The sequence below is a fragment of the Equus asinus genome, chromosome 1 (assembly GCF_041296235.1).
Source record: "Equus asinus isolate D_3611 breed Donkey chromosome 1, EquAss-T2T_v2, whole genome shotgun sequence".
In the NCBI taxonomy this organism is placed as follows: domain Eukaryota; kingdom Metazoa; phylum Chordata; class Mammalia; order Perissodactyla; family Equidae; genus Equus; species Equus asinus.
Window position 1 is genome coordinate 24,585,769 of NC_091790.1, and position 17,470 is coordinate 24,603,238.

The following is a 17,470-nucleotide window of genomic DNA, read 5'->3' on the forward strand; positions in this document are numbered from 1 at the left end:
CTCAGAGATGCGGACGAAAGCTCTGGGAACCTGTGCGTGTGCTTATGGAGCAGAAGAACAAGTGGAAGTGAGGAAAAAAGACAGAAAACAAGTGGCCCCAAGGATTAGGTCTCTCAAAAATTAGGTCAGTGTTATTGGGGCCATCAAGGGAGGAAAGTATTTCAAGAAAAACCTGCAGAGTGGGGAATTCGAGGGCTGAAAACTGCCCTTTGTATTCATCACCAGGGTTTGCTGTGTTCTTTGAAGATCGGCTTTCAGTATGAATGTCTGAGTGGAAAGTTCATTACAAGGATTTGAGAGAGCACACTGAGGAAATGGAGACCACAGTTGTAGAAAATGTGTCTTTAAAAAATCGGCGGTGAGACTGGAAAAAAGAGGATGGAGTTAGGGAGGGCAGCGGACGCGGTGAAAGTTTATTTCTTTCAGCCTGGGGAGTCAGCAGACATCACTTTTGATTTCCCACGTCATGTCCTCTTGACCCGCGTCTGATCCCAGCTGCAGCTGTGATGGACAGAGACCACCCTCTTGGACAGTTCCCATCTTAAGCACCCAAAGCTCTGATTTTCTGACTCAAGGTTTTTTTCTGCTCAGCCCTCAGGCACAGCCCAGAAGTACAGAGGAGTTAATGGCCCCTGATGGACCAACAGAGACCCTTCAACCAACAGAGGGGAAGGAGTCAACCCTTAACCCTTCTTCTCCTTGTGGGGCTGTCAGGATTAGGGTGGCCAACTACCCTGGTTTGCCAGGAACTGAAGGAGTTTCTGGAACATGGAAACTTCAGTGCCAAAGTCAGGACAGTCCTGGCCAACCAGGAAGGTTGGTCGCTCTGGGTCTGGAAGTAATGGCACTGAGGAATGGGATGAGGAAGGGATGAAGCTGGTTGGGGCATGGAGGGGGCCTCATTGCAGAGCAGGATTAGGGTGGTGAAGGGGCCTGAAACCTGGACATCAAGGAAGGAGGAGGGTGGCAAGACCAGGGGTGGAGTGGGAGCCCATGGGGAAGACAGCTGCCTTAAATACTTGAAGAATGCTAGCTGGGCTTATTCTCATTGTGCCAAAAGGAAAACACGGGCCCAAGGATAGGAAGGCGGAAGGAGATGGTTTCAGCTGGGAGGAAGGAGGAATTTTGTGACAGTCAGCCCATCCAATCAGAGCATGTGTGTTTTCCTTTGCTGCCTGTCTCTCCCTCCCCATATGTGCTAGGGAGCTGAGTCAAGAGACTGGAGAGAAATTCTGTCACCTCGTGTGCCGAAGAAAGGGAGGCTAAGCCAAAAAGATCAATCTAACCTCAAAAAATAAAGAGCCAGGGAGTGGTGGAAGGAGAGGAAAGCCGGGAGGGCGGAATGTGGGTGAGGGAGCCGGGGGCTCTGTGAAAGGTTCCTGGGCAGCTGGAGAGTCTGAGAGAATTAGGGAGGCGAGGAAGCCGGCCTTACAGAGTCAACCCCCTGGATGTCTTCAAGAGACACAACCAGAGGTTGGAATTCTCTCTTCTTCATGCCTTCTGGAACCTTCTGGAGAATGGAGAGATGCTATTACCCACTTGCACATGATGATCTGTGGTTGTGTCCAGCTAGTCACAGCTACTGTTCTAAAGATGAATTCAATTAAACCAATTTTCACTCTTTTTATAATGCCTGGGGATCTTTGAAACGGGAGGAGGAGGGAGTTTTTCAAAATTTTGAGTTAGCCTCATGCATATAGAAATTTTCCAAATTTCGTTTGAGGTCCCCAACTTAAAGTTCTGACTCTAACCACAGCATTCTAGACACAGCCTTATTCTTACCAACATTTCTAAGTAAAAGTGAAAAACGATGACAAAACTCTGCTCAGAATACAGCCTGGGCAGAAATATATTGAAATGGTAATGGTGGTTGCTTGGGGAGGTGAAGATGTAAGAAATGTAATTTTGTTTCCATGTTTCTGTGCTTTCCACGTGTTTAACAATGAGATACGTTGTTTGTATAATGAAACAATTTCTAAGAGCAGTGTACAGACATTACAGAGATCACTAATGTTCACTGCTGGAAAAATTACACCTTCTAGATATTTCCTGACAATCTTCATTGTCTGAGGGCTCCTGTCATACAATTTCTTTTTTTTTTTTCAGTTTCCAGAACAGTGAACATGCTATTTTGCTGCAGGTCAGATACAGGAAATGCTGAAATGACCCCAAATTGACCAGCACCAACCCTTGCTCAGTAAAAGGAAGGGAGAACGCACAGTACTGTGGACCTAATGAGATTGTCACCATCAATGAAATGGCTCTAAGTAGCTCCAAACTAACTTCCAGTGGAATTGACTTTTCTTGAGTGACTTTAAAAATGTCACAAAATTCTTCGACAGGGGCGTGATTCATTTCGTCAGAATGGACAGTGTGGGGATGACAGAAAGTCCTCCTGCTCACCTGTTCTACCAAATTGGGAGCTTGAAGGACAGGGTAACCCAGCCAGTCCGGGCTCTCATCCTCCAGCCAACCTCCCAGGGGGGAGGCAGGAACTCCACTGCAAGACTGCAGAGAGGATGTCAGAGTGGCCGTTTGCTAACCACTGTCTCAGAAAAGTATGTGGGAGGAGAAATGCAAATCATCTCAGCCTCTTTTACAGAACCTGAAAAGGCCTAAACCGATAAAAAGACCAAAGGAGACTGACTTATTTTCTTGCATTTTCATTTAATTACACACGTGACAGTGATTTTTAGATTTACTAAAATATCTGTTTATCTGTCAGAAAGAAATCTGAAAGCCACACATCCTTTTTAATGTTGGGGCCTCGAGTCAAACAACTTTGATGTTAGATAAAGCCACAAATAAAATCTAAATCTGTGAAGATATCGTCACCTCAGTTCCTAATGGCACTCACCATGCATGACAGGGGAGAGAGGCAGAGCAAAGGGCCTGGGGCTTCCACTGATTCATTGCATTCCTCAGTGACCCAGATTCAGGGCTTCATTTTCAGTCTGCCTAATGGGAACAGCCAGGCTGATTTATAAAGGTGCTACCGAAATGAGAAAGAATGATGTTGTGATAACGTGCCGATGGTCGCAGACTGCTCCCCCCACCACCACCCCGCCCCAACCCTTCCCGGTAGTCACAGCAGGCAGCTGCTAAGATGGTTTCGGATAGAAAAGGGGTCCTGCTCATCTCTGTGCCATGTTTAGAAGGCAAACACAACAGCAGCAGCAACAACCGCCTGCCGTGCATTCACTGATCCCTTTGGATCGAGGCCGTCTACGCCCAGAAGAGGGGTTTCCAAGCATACGATGCCTATGAATCACCTGGCCAAGGGGTTAAAATGCAGATTCTGACTGAAGCCTGGGAGGGACCTGAGATCCTGCAATTCTTAATACTACCGTGAGCAGGAAGGATCTAGAAGGCCTCTAGTAAGTGAACATAATTTGTAACTTATTAAGCTCATCGTCCCTTCTCCCCCAGAATTTCAGATGGTTGGGTACAGCAAGTAGAAAGGGAGGGCCTGGGAGCATGAAATGCACTGGAAAGGGAAATGCAGGAGGCTGCCAGAGTGGCCTGCTCCCTCCCCCAAGTCCAGGTAACCCTGTGCCCACGGCTATGGGTGACCCTGCTCTGCGCCTGGGCTATTTGCTGGATGAGGCTCTGCAGAGCCCAGAACCACGTCCACAGTGCCCAATGGGGCCCCTCTCTTGGTCCTGGGTGGCCGCCTCCCTCCTTGCAGCCTCCGCTCCTTGTCTTAACATCTCTCCCTTTATTTTATTCCTTGCCTTCTTCCTCATCCTGCCTCCACTTTTCCATCTTTCTTCTTTCTTTGTGCCGTTTTCTCTTTCTTGGTGTATCCAAATCCTCACTCTACTCCCAAAACAGGAAACATTTTAAAAAGCAAAAAGGCATGTATTTATTCTACAGACATCTAATCGTCTCTGATATGGAATCCTCTTTAGATTTTAAACCTCGCCTGGCTGGCCTTTCCATCCTCCGAGCTCTGAACAATGCACTGGATGTCTAGGAACACAGCAATGTCTAATTAATCTTCTTCCTGGGGAGGGTTATTCTGAATTAACTTTCAACTGAGATGCTTCACTAGCATTTTGACGCCTGCCTAATGAAATTCTTGCTCAAATGCATCTTCTGGTAAAATCACAGTTGTCCAGTCCATCCTCAAATGCCTTTCTTTGGTGGTCACCACTGTGGGCATGAGCTTTTCTTCTCTGCAACCGAGCACCAAATTCCAAGCAGAAATGGTTCAAACACTTGGGACTATTTGCTCCTGCATTAAGTAGCCCCAGGTTAAGTATATTGAGTTGTCCTATCCGTATTTTGGGGTCTCCCACCCTAACTTTTGCTGGCAGCCCATCCTCTCTCATGCCTCCTTACTCCCAGTGTCTGACTCCAGCAGATGACCTTCCCACTTTTAACCTTTTGCTTCTAATAAGCTCTGGGCTGGGAAACCAAACTGCCCTGCCTATCAGAACTGCACCTAAAATAAATGTCAGTGTGTCTGAATGTGCACCTGAGGGGCTCCCCTGGGAGAGAGGCTCACAAGCCGTAAGGCATGAGCATTGTGGTATCTATTTTGGCAGCAGAGTCCTGTTCATTTCCTCTTTCTCAGTTTGTCTTAGAGAGTTGAGATTATTAGATAAAAAAAAAAAACCTCCAGGTAAATGAGGGCTTAGAAGTTTTAAGACATTTAATAAGAGAAGATATAAAGCAAGATTAAAACTGATGCCTCTAATATGGTCATATAAATGCGTTCATGGTATTTTTAAAATGCTATAAATACATTAACCCACAACACAGTGAAACTGATTGCCACCTATTTGTCACTTTCACTTGGAAGATGATGTTATCACGAGAACTTCTTCCCATGGGTTACAACATGAATTCTCTTGAACTAGACGCATAAGTATATCCACACATGGATGCGTGTTCACATATGGATTTGTGTCTTCTGCTGCGCTGGCTCCAGGCTCACCCGCTCTTTCCTCCCATTTTATCACCCCTGTTCATCAGCACCCTGTCTCTCTCTTCTCTGTCCATATGGGGCTTGCTCCTGCTCCATTCTCCACCCCTAGACCACGTCCCTGCTCTTCTAAGTCAATTTCCATCTCCCCTCACCCAGTTGACTCCCTCTGTGCTTCATCCATGTTTGGATCCACCCAGAACCCCTTATTCTGGAACACAGGTACAGCCCTGCAGCGTGCACGCAAGTCACATTAGGGAACGTGTGTTTTGGGCTTGTAGAATCTGTGTTTCTCCTTTATAGTTACGGCTCATAGAGATGACTGCTCTTTCAAAGGTGGCTATGGCTCATCAGGGTCTTTGGAAATGTTACTACAGTTCTTTCACAAGTGCTACATGTGCACACGCCTACATGGTGTACACTGCACATAAGGCCACAGGTAACTTGAAGATTACATTTAATGTCTTTGTGAGACAGAAAGAGCACAGACTCTGGAATCAGAAAAATCTGGACTCGAATACCTCCATTGTCACACACAGATGGACTTCATCTCTCTAACTCTTTAATCACACCTACCTCCCAGGATGTTGTTGGAATTACATAAAATAACACACATGAAGTCTCTAGAATAGCGTGTAGCACCTAACAGACTCGACAAAAGTCCGCATCACTTCTCTCTTCCGTGGCATGACTAACGGAGTCTAAACACACAAGCATCGAATCAATGTCTGACTTGATCATACAAACTGCGATATTCTTTTACCTTTAAAGCATAAAGTGGTTATTAAGACAACAGAGATACAATAGTTTCTAAATTCCGAGACAAAACAAAAACTTACCGACAAAGAAGGAGCGTTTCCTTCCACAAATGAGCAGCCACCGAGTTTGTCTCTTAAATTTCAGATTTCTTAAACCTTTAGATTTCTCTTCACCAGTGCAAACACGCTGGCCTTCTTACTGATTAAAGCAGTACAGATGCTGTGCTACTTAAAGGATTCCTGGCCTTTGCACATCCTTGCTCAGCTATCATCTCAACTGAGTACTCTCTCATTCTTTACCCACACACGGGGTGCTGTGGTGAACTGCCTTACCACAAGTTTTATTCTTCCAACACATACTTCAGATCATATAAAGGTAACAAATAAGGTGGAGGAAGGAAGGCAAGTTTATGCAACTAGGTCACTTGATAATTTCAATTTTAGATACAAATTTTTTTTTTTTGTTTCAGAATTATTAGTCTGTGGAATGTTTTTTGATTCTTCTTGGAAACTCCAAATCAATTAGAATGATTGTAAAGTTCTCTGAAAAGCTCCACACACGACCTAATGAACTTTATAATCAACTACCCACGTTCCTATTCTTAAAAGAATAAAAAGCCCAAAAAAACCTATATGACTTATGCTTTTGTAGGTAAAGATGTAATGAAGACAGAATTAGCATGTCACACATATTGTAGGTCTGTGATCGGCTCCAAAAGGAGACATGACCTAGTTGTAGAGGAGACGTGTCACCCTCAAAAGATTCATGTGGCTTCATTAACCATCTTCTACAACATGTGCCCATTAAGTCATAACCTGAACTGCTTAAGGACAGCAAAACCCTGAATCTCCATATCCCTGGAGCGATTGTGAGCATTCTGTTTGGGAACAGCACTGTGATTTGAGGGGGACTCTGGGTTACCCTCTCCACCTAGGTCTAAAATAAGCATTTGTCAAGTTACAAATTTCCCCACGTAAAGTCCCAAATTGGCCCTTGATATGAAACCCCAAAGACTCTGCTGGGCGAGTAGTGAGAATATACATCTCTGGTCTGTCCCAACTGTCTCCTTTTTCCGGTGATTATAAATAGTACTGTTAATGTTGATTAACACTTGTGTAATACAAATTAGAAAGTACTTTTCATGTTTATCATTTCATCTAATCTTGACAATTTTGGTAAACTGTTCTACAGATGGAAAAGTTTTATGGATGGGAAGAAACTTGCATGTCCATATGTTAAGTAATTTACCCAAGAGTGTATAAATCAGGGGTAGTGGATTCGACAAATAAGACCTCTTTGCTCCGTATCACAATTCATTTGTTCCTACAGCAAACACTTGCTATGTGTTCGGCCCTTTTCTAAGCCAAAGGGTTACAGCAGTGTATAAAACAGATAAAATCCTTGACCTCCTGGGCTTCACATCCCAGTCCTGGGAGCTGGACAATAAACAAAATAAATAAAAAGATATATAATATGGTAGATGGTGATAAGTGCCATGAAGAAAAATCAAGCCTGAAATCAGGTAGGGAATGCTGAGGCAATTTTAAGTAGAATGAACAGAGAAGGTTTCGCCAACAAGGCAACATCTAATTAGAGCCCTGAGGGAGGCGTGGGAGTGAGCCATGTCTTTATCTGGGGGAGGAGCATTTCAGGATGAAGCAACAGCAAGGGCAGTGTCCCTGATGCAGACATCTGCCTAACATGTTCAAGACCAGTGTGGCTGAAGTGAGCCAGGGGGAAGGCAAAAGGGATTAAGGTCAAATAGGTGATAGGAGACAGGTCGTGGGGCCTTACAGCTCATCATAATGACTTCACCTTCTCCTCAGGGTAAGATGGGAAGCTAGTAGAAGGTTTTGAGTAACATTATCTGACTTGCGTTTTAAAGAGATTACCCTAGTGGCCATGCTAAAAGTATACTGGGGGGACCTGGGTAGAATTAGGAAGACCATCCCAGTAAGATATGAAGGGTCTATTTTGGAAATAAAATCAACAGGATTTGCTGAAAGACAGGATATGGGGTTTGAGAAAAAGAGAAGCACAAGAGATGCTTCCTAGATGTTTGACCTGAATGATGGAAGGATGGGGTTCATTAAATAAAGTGTGAAATACTGCAGAAGAAGCAGGTTGGGGGTAGAGAAGGATATCAGGAAGTTAGTTAGGAACTTGAGAAGTTAGAGATACCTATTAGACTATCCCAGTGGAGATATAAATATGTAGTTGCTTATTTGAATATGAAGTTCAGAAGGGAGCACTGGGCTGGAGATGTAAATTTAGGAGTCATCAGCTTATGAGCGGGCCAGATCACCAAGGGGGTGGGTATAGATGGACAAGAGAAGAGGTCCAGGATCTGAGATCTGGAGGCCAAGGGCAAAAGCGTTTCAAGGAGAGAATAATCAGTCATGGCAATACTGCTGGAGACCAAGCAATGCCAAACTGGAAAAATTGACCATTAGATTTAGCAACATGCAAATCATTTCAACCTTGATGTAGTTTTTTGTTGAGTGGTATAGGAAAAGAAACCTGACTGGAAGAGAGTTGAAGATAGGAGGGAATATGAATGTTTATTTCAGGGAGTGTGCAAAAGGGGAAAGAGAAACAGCCAGCAGCTAGAGATGACACAAGAGTCCAAAAATGTTTTGTTAAGATGGGAGAGATGAGACATTTGCATATTGGTGGGAATGACCCAGTGAAGAAGAAAATGTTGACTCTACGAGAAAGAGAAAGAAGTGACTGTTTGCCATCCTTGAGTAGACCAAAGAGGCTGGGAGGCAGTGCCCAGCGAGGACCTGGACTGTGTCAGGAGCGGGGTGGTTCTCCCACAGTTGTAGGCTCAAAGGCAGCATCCTTGGGCACAGAAGCCAGTAGACAAGTGGGTGTGGTGGTGATGCTATGCAGGTTCTTTTCTGATTGTTCCTGTGTTCTCAGTGAGATAATAAAACAGGTCATCAGCTGAGAATGAAGATGCAAAAAGTGTTGTCAGAACTTTGAGGAGAGAGGGAAAGGAATGAAACAGCCATGAAGGGGAGATGGTAGAGAATTATATAACCACCAGGCAACAATAGGTGAGCAACCACGAATTTAAAGAGAGATCAGACACCACCATTGTTTGTTATCTTTTTCTAGACAAATTCAGTTATGTAGGTGCAAGATCTGAATAGGAGGAGAGCTGAATTCAACCCGAGCTGTGGTTTAGCCAACTGAGTAAGACAGAGAGGGGGCCAGCGGGTTGAGAGTGTGTGCAATAAAAGTATTATATTGCCTTCTAACCACTCCACTCCAGAATATTCTAGTGGTGGCCCAAAATCAGATTAGCTGAAAAGAAGCATAATGATCACCATCTGGTTTCAGACACAGGGTCTGTTCAACCCAGTTTCGTCTCTGATTTTGGCACTAAGGAAAACACTGCGATGGGGTGTAATTCTACTCCTTGGTGTCAAGTACAAATTCAACAACATTACTAATCAAAACCCTTGCTTCCTCTAAAAATCAATGATGGTTTTTAACATCCAAAACATTTAAATCTTTTTTTTTTAATTAATTTTGCCCCTGCCAGTTCTTAGGGCAATTAATTGTTGAATTTTGCTATCATCTATAAAAGCAACGTTTTCTTTTTTTTTTTTTTACCCTAACTTACTTTTCCTGTACATCTAATACATTCTAAAAATCTGATATTTAGCAAGCAAGCCCATGCATAGTATAGCAATATCCTTGATAATAATTATTGCTGTATCAGGCTGTTCATACTATAGAAAAATTTCAGAAAAGTAAAAATGCTATTTAAGCAACAGCTAACTGACATTGCTTGTGCCTTCTTGGGTAGGACAATAAACAATGTAAGTATTCTTGGGTTATCTGTCCTCATTGATAAGGATACTTGCTATTGGGTGCTCTGGACATCAAATGTAGGCCCAGAGACCAATCTGGGCAGGGGTTTGGAAGACATTACTCTGCACATTAAAATAACATAAATTTCGGGGCAGAAATTTCTAATATTTAATTTTAGGTCATCCTGGCCTTTTCTTTGATGTAGCCAGCTCTCCAATAAATCCAAACCTTAAGTAAAATCCTGTCGCATATGTTAGACATATGTTAGAGGTGCTTTAGAGGAAAGAAGAAAAGAGACGCTCTTCAGAATTAAGACCTAAAGTGAAAGGAGAAGAGTGGTCAGGGAAAAGAGATGTCATAAACCAAGGGACATCAGCGGAGTGAGTGGCATGGCCGGGATATCTGCCATCCCTGAGCATTTTCCTAGAGTTCTGTCTTGCAGGGGTTCATGTTACTCTAACAGCTTTTGGCATACTACAAAGAAGTGTGAAGTTGGGAGGTGATTTTGAGTTCTTCTCCATCAGGTTGGGTTACTTGACTTCTTACCATCTGGAATAGTTCAGTCACCTGAGCACATGGAAAAGTCTAGAACTGATCAAAGCATAGCCCCTCAGACATAATGATGCTGGTTCTCTGCCTTGACGCACTGATTGCTGAGAAGACCGAGGAGCAGAAAGTTGAATGGCTTTGAAAAGACATTCATGGGTCAGAGGAAGGGAAACAAGTCTTCCAATGTCAAAGGGGCCCACATCCTCATAGATGTTCCTGTGGAGCCGGGTGTCTGGCCTCGAAATGCCTTACCACTGAGAAGAAGGCTCCACTCTATCTAGGCTTCTTCGGATTTTGAAGCAACGTATGGGACTATCTTATTCCAAACCATTTCCTGGGTGACCTGAAAAGATGCCAGCTCTCAGTGGGCCTGAGACAAGACAAGACTTCCAGGGTGGCCCAGGCTGGAGGGGCAGCCGTCGTCCACGGTGTATTTGCTGCCACTGCCGTTCTAGCTGTGGGAGACGGCTTTTGGTCTCCCTTCTCTCTTTCCCTGCAAGCACGGAATGAGCCCTTTCTAGATTCCCAAAGTATGATGAAGACCAGTCCTTAAACAAGATCTTACTGAAGGTTTGGGAATAATAAAAGAAGCTACAATCCATGCGGGACCTCAGCTTCCTATTAGAAGTGACCTCCATCTTCATGTCTCCAGAGCTGTCTTCAGGGGACCCACAGAGGACCTCTTTGCTCACCTCCTAGGTGGTCCCCTGGCTGCCATCTTACTGGGCAAGGCACCAGTCACTCCCACTGGAAGTGGAGTCAGTCAGCCTCAGAGCCCTAGTCCCAGCTCCAGAGGCCCCATGGGAAGAGGACGTTCACACATCCCCCAGCCCAGCAACCTCCTCTGGGGCCCTGAGTTCTCGTTCCAAGATCTGCTCTTTTCCAGGACAATTAACAGCGAGAATTTCTACTGCCTTCAGAAACCATGGGCATCACCACTCCGTCCAGACCACGCAGGGAGCCTGGCGCACCTACTCCTTGCAGAACAGTCATCTCGTAGCGTCAGGGCCAGTTTACCTGGGCTAGATGTCACCTTCAAACATCACACTCCCTGGACGACCTCGCTCGTCCAGCCCAGCCCGGGGCTGCCCCAAGCCCCATCCAGTGTCTGGCACAGACTCTCCTCCAGCTCCAGGTGAAGGTCACACTTGCCTGTCTTTCTTGCTACCAGATCTCCTGAAAACTCTCCCCAGAGAACTGACAACCCCCCGCAATGAAGGAAGGTGTCATCCTGGAATCTGTTGCAAGCTCATGTGTTCCTCCGGGGAAGCAAGAATTCTGCAGAGGCATTGCTGTCACACATACCTCATCTGCATGACTAATGAGACCCTGGACATTCGGAAACATCTGCATTCACACGTCCTCATTCTCCCCCAAGAGAATGACGTGTGGTTCACTGACAAACCCGCAGCAGGGGCGGCTGCCTGTTTCAGTGAATGTTCAAGTCTCCATCTCTTAAAAATTAAAATTCACTCAAATCATGAAATCTTCCATCAGGGTAAAAAATATATATGTATTAGAGTTGGGACAGCCTGCTAAGGCAGTAACATAGTCATCTATTAAGCACCTGTGGCATGCACGCATTTTATACTTCATCTCTGATATCATATCCTGTGAGGTAGTCATTATTGTCTTCATTTATTGATGAAGACATAGTAAACTCAGGAAAATTTGATAATTTGCCCCCAATTCCCCCCCAAAAAGTGTTAAGAATTGTTTAGAATATGAATATGCCTTCCAAGAAGGTATTAAACCCAACTTTCATTATTATAAACCTGTAAATTAGCTTCTGACAATATTTGCCATTGCTGAAAAAAAATTGGAAGAGCCAAAGAAGACACACAGCTCAAAAGAATGCAGTCATAATAGTCTTATTATAAGTTTAAGAGTTACATTTTCATCATCAATAAGACATTCGTTTGTTTGATCAGATAATAGAGAGATGATGTGGCAAGTGACAGTTTTTTTTTTCATATTCTTTCTCTAGATGCTTTGCCTTATGCTTACTGTTTCTACATGAGTGAAAGTGATTTTCTAGCACATATTGTGGGTGCCCCCTTCATATGCTCTCAGGCCTTGTCTTTCTGGTCCAGACGGCCATCCTTCCAGCCTCCGTGCCTGAGGACTCCCTCTGAAACCAGAGGCTGCTGGCTGAAGCAATACAGGAAGAAGGCGCTGGGGAATAACGCCCACAGGAGCAGCCCCACTCCATGTCTGGCGAGCAGTGGTGCCTAAATACGCCACTCCCTCTCCTTTGGGTGGGGTAACCCTTGAGGCATGTCTTCTATCCTGGCTTGGCCAGTTTCCTAGAGGAATCAGGCCAGTTACCCGCAGTGGGGCTCGGCTGAATAGCACCCTCCTTCGCCTCTCATTGGCTGCCCTCCCCCCTCCAGCCGCTCTCCAGGGTCCTGGACTGCCCACCAGGTGAAATACACCCACTCAAATCCAGGAGCTGCTTCTAGCAAACCCCAAACCAAGACAGAACTTACGAACGTTGTAAACATTGTCCTGAGATAAACGTACGGTTTTATTGTTTTAAAACATACTTTTTTTTTCAATACACACAAAAAATATTTTACAGTTAAACATTTTGTTCGGTTTGTTGAAATACACAATTATAAGGGTGCCAATGGGACTCTGGCGGAATGAATAAAATGACCATTTGGAAACAAAGGTCCTTTGTGTTTGCAGAAGAAACCAGTTCTAGCCACAAAATTCATTTGCTCTGAAAGAATAAAATGGTCCCATTTCTGCCTCCTAGAGTCAAGCAGGACAATATTGTAGGACTCAATTATTTTTTAATAAGAACCATTAATTAGTAATAATTCTTGAATTGTGATGACTGAAGAATGTGCTGTTACATGCAAGGAATTTGGAGATTTGGTGTGAATATAAGTAATCAAGACATTCATTCTAATCCTCATGGTAATTACTTCCTTTAATATATATTAAGATCTAATTATTTAGAAGTATTGCCTGCTGGCATCTATTATTATGTGTTAGATTGACCTAATTATTAACCAAAAGCAAAGTTTCAATGATTAGAACAAAAAGGTTGTCTTTCACTTGCTCCTTTTCCCTTCCACCTCTCCTAAGAAAAGGTGCCAATGTGAAGTCTCAGTGAGACTCTGAATAAACTGAACGTCATCATTATTATTCCCAAGCATAATCCCATTATTTCTCAGGACTGAATTTCTAAGCATCTGTCACATTAGGGCACAGATGGGAGCTCCTGAGAGCAAATTTTCCAGTGTTTTTTTTCCTGTTCCTGCATGTTAGTGCTTCAGAACTAAATAAACAAAAAAACAAAAAGTTAATCAATAAAAGTAAATGAAATGTCAAGCCTAAAAAGTAGGTCAAGGTCCCAAAATGTCTGATGCTAAAAGGATAAATGACGATAAAAATAAAATATTGATCCCACTGGCTGCACTATTCCACCACTGAACATATTTCTCTCATTTCTTATTCTCCATTGAATAATTTCTTCCAAATATGCTTTTATATTTCCATCTTTTACTAACATTATTTTTCTATTTGCTTTATCATCATCATGTTTTACAGCTCTCAGTAGGCAGAAAATGTAAAGGAAACTGTTTAATTTCATTTTGCAGTCTTACTAATTATTGGTAAGGATTGATTGATAAGCTGAGGCAAGAAGAATTGATACCTGCGCAATTAGCACAGAGCCCTCCCCACCATCCAGTCCCCAATACCCTTCAAGTTTCACCACTTGTCCCACTAAAGTCCTTCATACTAAAGGGATCCAGTATAGAATCTCGTGTCGTGTTTGGTTCTCAAAGTCTCCTTGATTTTCTTCAAAACCAGTTTCTCAGTCTTTCCCTGGTCTCATGCCCTTTAGATGATTGCAAATTGTAGAATGTTGGGTCTGTCTAGTGTTTCCTCTGGCTGGATTCAGGATACACATTCCTGGCAGAAGTATCACAAAAATGATGTCATGCTCTCCTCGCTGGGTCCTACCGGGTGGTGAATGGGTTCGACTGGTCCCATGGCTTGTATGAATTGTGGCCTTATGATGAAGGTGGCATCTGCCAGATGTCATCACTGTCAAGTCATTCTTTTCCCATCTGTAACGAAGTAGTATTTTATGAGGAGAAGCTTTGAAACTCTGTAAATATTCCTCTCTTCATCAAGCTCTCACCCTCCAGGTCCAGCATCCCTGGATATTTCTTGGATCACTTGTTATCATGAGGGTGCCCAATGGTGATTCTGCATTCCTCCAGCCCTTCTACACCAAGAGGTTGACATTCTACTACCAAAAGCATCCTCTTCTCCCTATTTAAGTCAAAATGGCGTCATGGATTCCTTCTTTATTCAGTGGGTTACTGAATAACCTACTATTATTTTTATTAATATGATAACGTTATTTATTTTGATGTAAATTCATGCATATTTGACCAAGTCACCCTTAAAGGTGGCCACTGTAACTTTTTGACAATCCCTCATTATTTGAGCACTTGCTACTTACTGTTTTCAGCCCATCTTGCAACATCCCAGCCCCAGCCCTGGAATCTGCCATTTCGCCAAGTCTGGATCCTTTCTGTGGAGAATGTGATGTAGAAATTGATACCCAGGCTCTAGCATGTTGATTGCTACTGGAGTATCTGCTCCCAGGCCCTCCGGGTGGAAAAACTGGGTAATGTATTTATATTACACACACGCGCACACACGTACTCCCACACTAGTGCACACACACACATTGACATCTATACTTGCATCTGCATCTATCTACATATGTTGAAACCATGACTTCCCACCAATATCTCCAATTTTCACTCAGCACTATGTATTTATTCTAGTCTTCTCTCTTTCCACATTCATAATGTCCTTCTTTGACCATGAGAAACATGGCTTTCATTAATTCTAAGGATATTTACCTATCTGAGCAATCTTTCCTCTGTGTAACCAATCTCCCATCCCCTCTCTGCCCTCCTGAGCAGCTATCCTCTCTCCTTGCTTTGGTTGTAACATCCCACTCTGGGTTGTCATCCACACACCCCCACACAGACATAGAAGGGTCCACTGCCACAGACCCCCTGGGCGCTTGAATGTTAATTTAAACATAAGTGACTGTAAACAGGGCTGCTGTTCACAGTTGCACAGGAAGTGCACTGCACAACTCCTGGGAGCAGCATTCAAATCACAGCCTGTGGAGTCTTTTGACCTGCCACCTCTGACCATAGCTTCCTTCCCAGGTTCCTCAACTTTCTTCAGACATTTACTAACATATTAGCACTTCTGAAATGATGTCTATAATAACAAACTCATGAACATTGTTTCTCTCCAACCACTTGATAAGTATCTTCTTCAAATATTTTTCTTTCACTTACTTTGTCAATTCTTCCTAGTGTCTGCTTTGTGCTAAAATATAAACCCTTTTATTAAGATTTACTGGGATTGTTCTGACTCCAGACTTCTATGTTTCACTTATTTCCTAGAATCAGGACATCTTCTGGGACCACGACCTTTGGTTTCTGGGATATTTCTGTGGACATACAAAAACGATAGAAATGACTTTTGTCCACGACGAGTCATTCTAGTTATTACCAGTAAAAGTCATTATTTACATACTTTCTCTGAGTGGCCTGGAAACAAAGCCTACTTTTCTTGTTCACAATCACTTTTGTTTCTTACTTTTCTCCTCAAGTCTCTCCTTCACTTCCTGGGGGGTCGCGGTTTTAAGCAAACAAACCTGAGCGTGTTGGTTGTCACCAGTGGTGGGAGGGCCTCCTGTACCACATGCACTTTCTACGTTCTTCCTCTTCCCTCGACGTGCCTCGGGGGGCAGGTGCCGAGCCCGTTACCCCAGCTCTTTAGGGTCTCAACTGTGCCCGTCCCATTTGCAGGGCAAATCTCAAAGGGCAACAGCTTCTCCTCCCTTGATAGCATGAGACGCTCACCGTTTACGTGTTCACTTTCTGATTTTGAACTGGCTAAAACTGCATCCTTTTTAGGAAGAATGGAGACAACGTGCTTACTAGAGGTTGAGCTCAAGGATGATGGCTGGGTCAGAGCATCACATTCGAATGAGCACAAACCCCTGAAACGAGCAGCTGAAACTTTCCGATTATTTGTTTTGTCTTCAGGCCCATGGGTGGCCACATGGGTGAGTTAAGATGTGTGAGAGAGGTCCCTGTCCCCTTTAAGACATGCGTATGTGAAGATTGCGAAGGCGAGGGCTGTCAGAGACTAATTTCCCCCAGTTTCCGTTCTCTCCTTCTTCCATGGTGGTAAAAGTGTTGCCTGGACACACAGGCACCTGGGAAGAAGACTGTGACTCTATACAATGGCCTCTGGGTGTGGCAACACAATGAAACTCTGGCTGAGATGTTGACAGAGTACTGGACAGTTTGAGTCAACTGATGGATGGCCTTTGCCCCCTTCTTTGTCTGACCGACCATCCAACAGGCTGGAACAAGGGTACCACCTTCCTTGTGAGGACAGGGCCACCCTCCAGGGACAGCAGATGGCTGAACGGGAAGAGCTGGGCTGTGTGAGGACCGTGGAGCAGAGCTGGCCCACCTGTCCTGGACGGCGTACCTACAGGACTTTGTAGGACAGAAAACCCCAATTCCAGCCCGCTGAAGACTCTGTGACTTGAAGTTTTCTGTGATGTGTAGGACCATTCAGTGCTAACTGATACAAGCACGAGAGATGAAAGATAGCTGAAACCAACCACAAGGGGGTTTCCGGGGGATGTGACAAAGTTTGGTTGATCAATACAGATAACCAAGCATGGGATTCTGAGTAGGACCCCTGGCGACAGGCCTGCAGGGGATGATGTAAACAGTGGGACACCTGCGCTTTCTCCTGGAGGATGCCCGGACAGGAAAAGGGGCGGAGGAGTCACGATGTGGTTGGGAATAAGCGGATGAGGAAAGGCACAGAGAGAGGACAGTCCTGAGTGGTCTGGGGACAGTGTGGGAGCAGAGTTAACACGGTCTGTCCTGGAGAGGAGACCGGAACAAAGAGGTTTTGACTCGGGCTTTTTAAAGCCAGCATTTCCTGTGGAGGACACTGTGCTCGTCCATATTAGGAAACTCACTTCAAGGTGTTACAATAATAAGCCACCAACACCTACCCCCAAACCTCACCCGCCCGTGAGCGGCAGCGAAGAGAGCTGGGGTCGAGAGAAAAGACAAGGATTAAGGAGAAGGAGAGCATTTCTGTCGTGTCCATCATTGGGCAATTTTTTTAAAAGATAAAAACTCAGTGGGTTTTATGCCATGTCAAAATATCCTTGGGTTATCTTGGTCATACAAGAATAAGTCCCCAAAACATCTTTAAAAACCCTACACACAACAACAGAGAGTCAGTCACGCCAAACAGCCGGTCAACAGGACGCGTCCTTGGAGAAGCGAGATCTGGTCAACCCAGCTGTAAGAGATA

At 44.3% G+C, this 17,470-nt stretch overlaps 1 protein-coding gene across 5 annotated transcripts in view; it reads right to left on the bottom strand.

The window, feature by feature from the left end:
- The window catches only part of CCR6 (C-C motif chemokine receptor 6), a 74,427-nt gene that overhangs the window by 25,398 nt on the left and 31,559 nt on the right, over positions 1 to 17,470 (bottom strand). The window contains exons 1-2 of one of the 5 annotated variants that reach the window (XM_070517130.1): positions 5,770 to 5,986; positions 2,858 to 2,992 (exon numbers count right to left, since the gene is read on the bottom strand). The exons of 1 other annotated variant lie outside the window; for it this stretch is intronic. The gene's annotated coding sequence lies outside the window, so the exon portion shown is untranslated. Of the gene's footprint in view, positions 1 to 2,857; positions 2,993 to 5,769; positions 6,035 to 17,470 lie in introns of those variants that run through there. 3 more of the 5 variants (XM_014858389.3, XM_070517237.1, XM_070517196.1) reach the window with 3 other exon arrangements.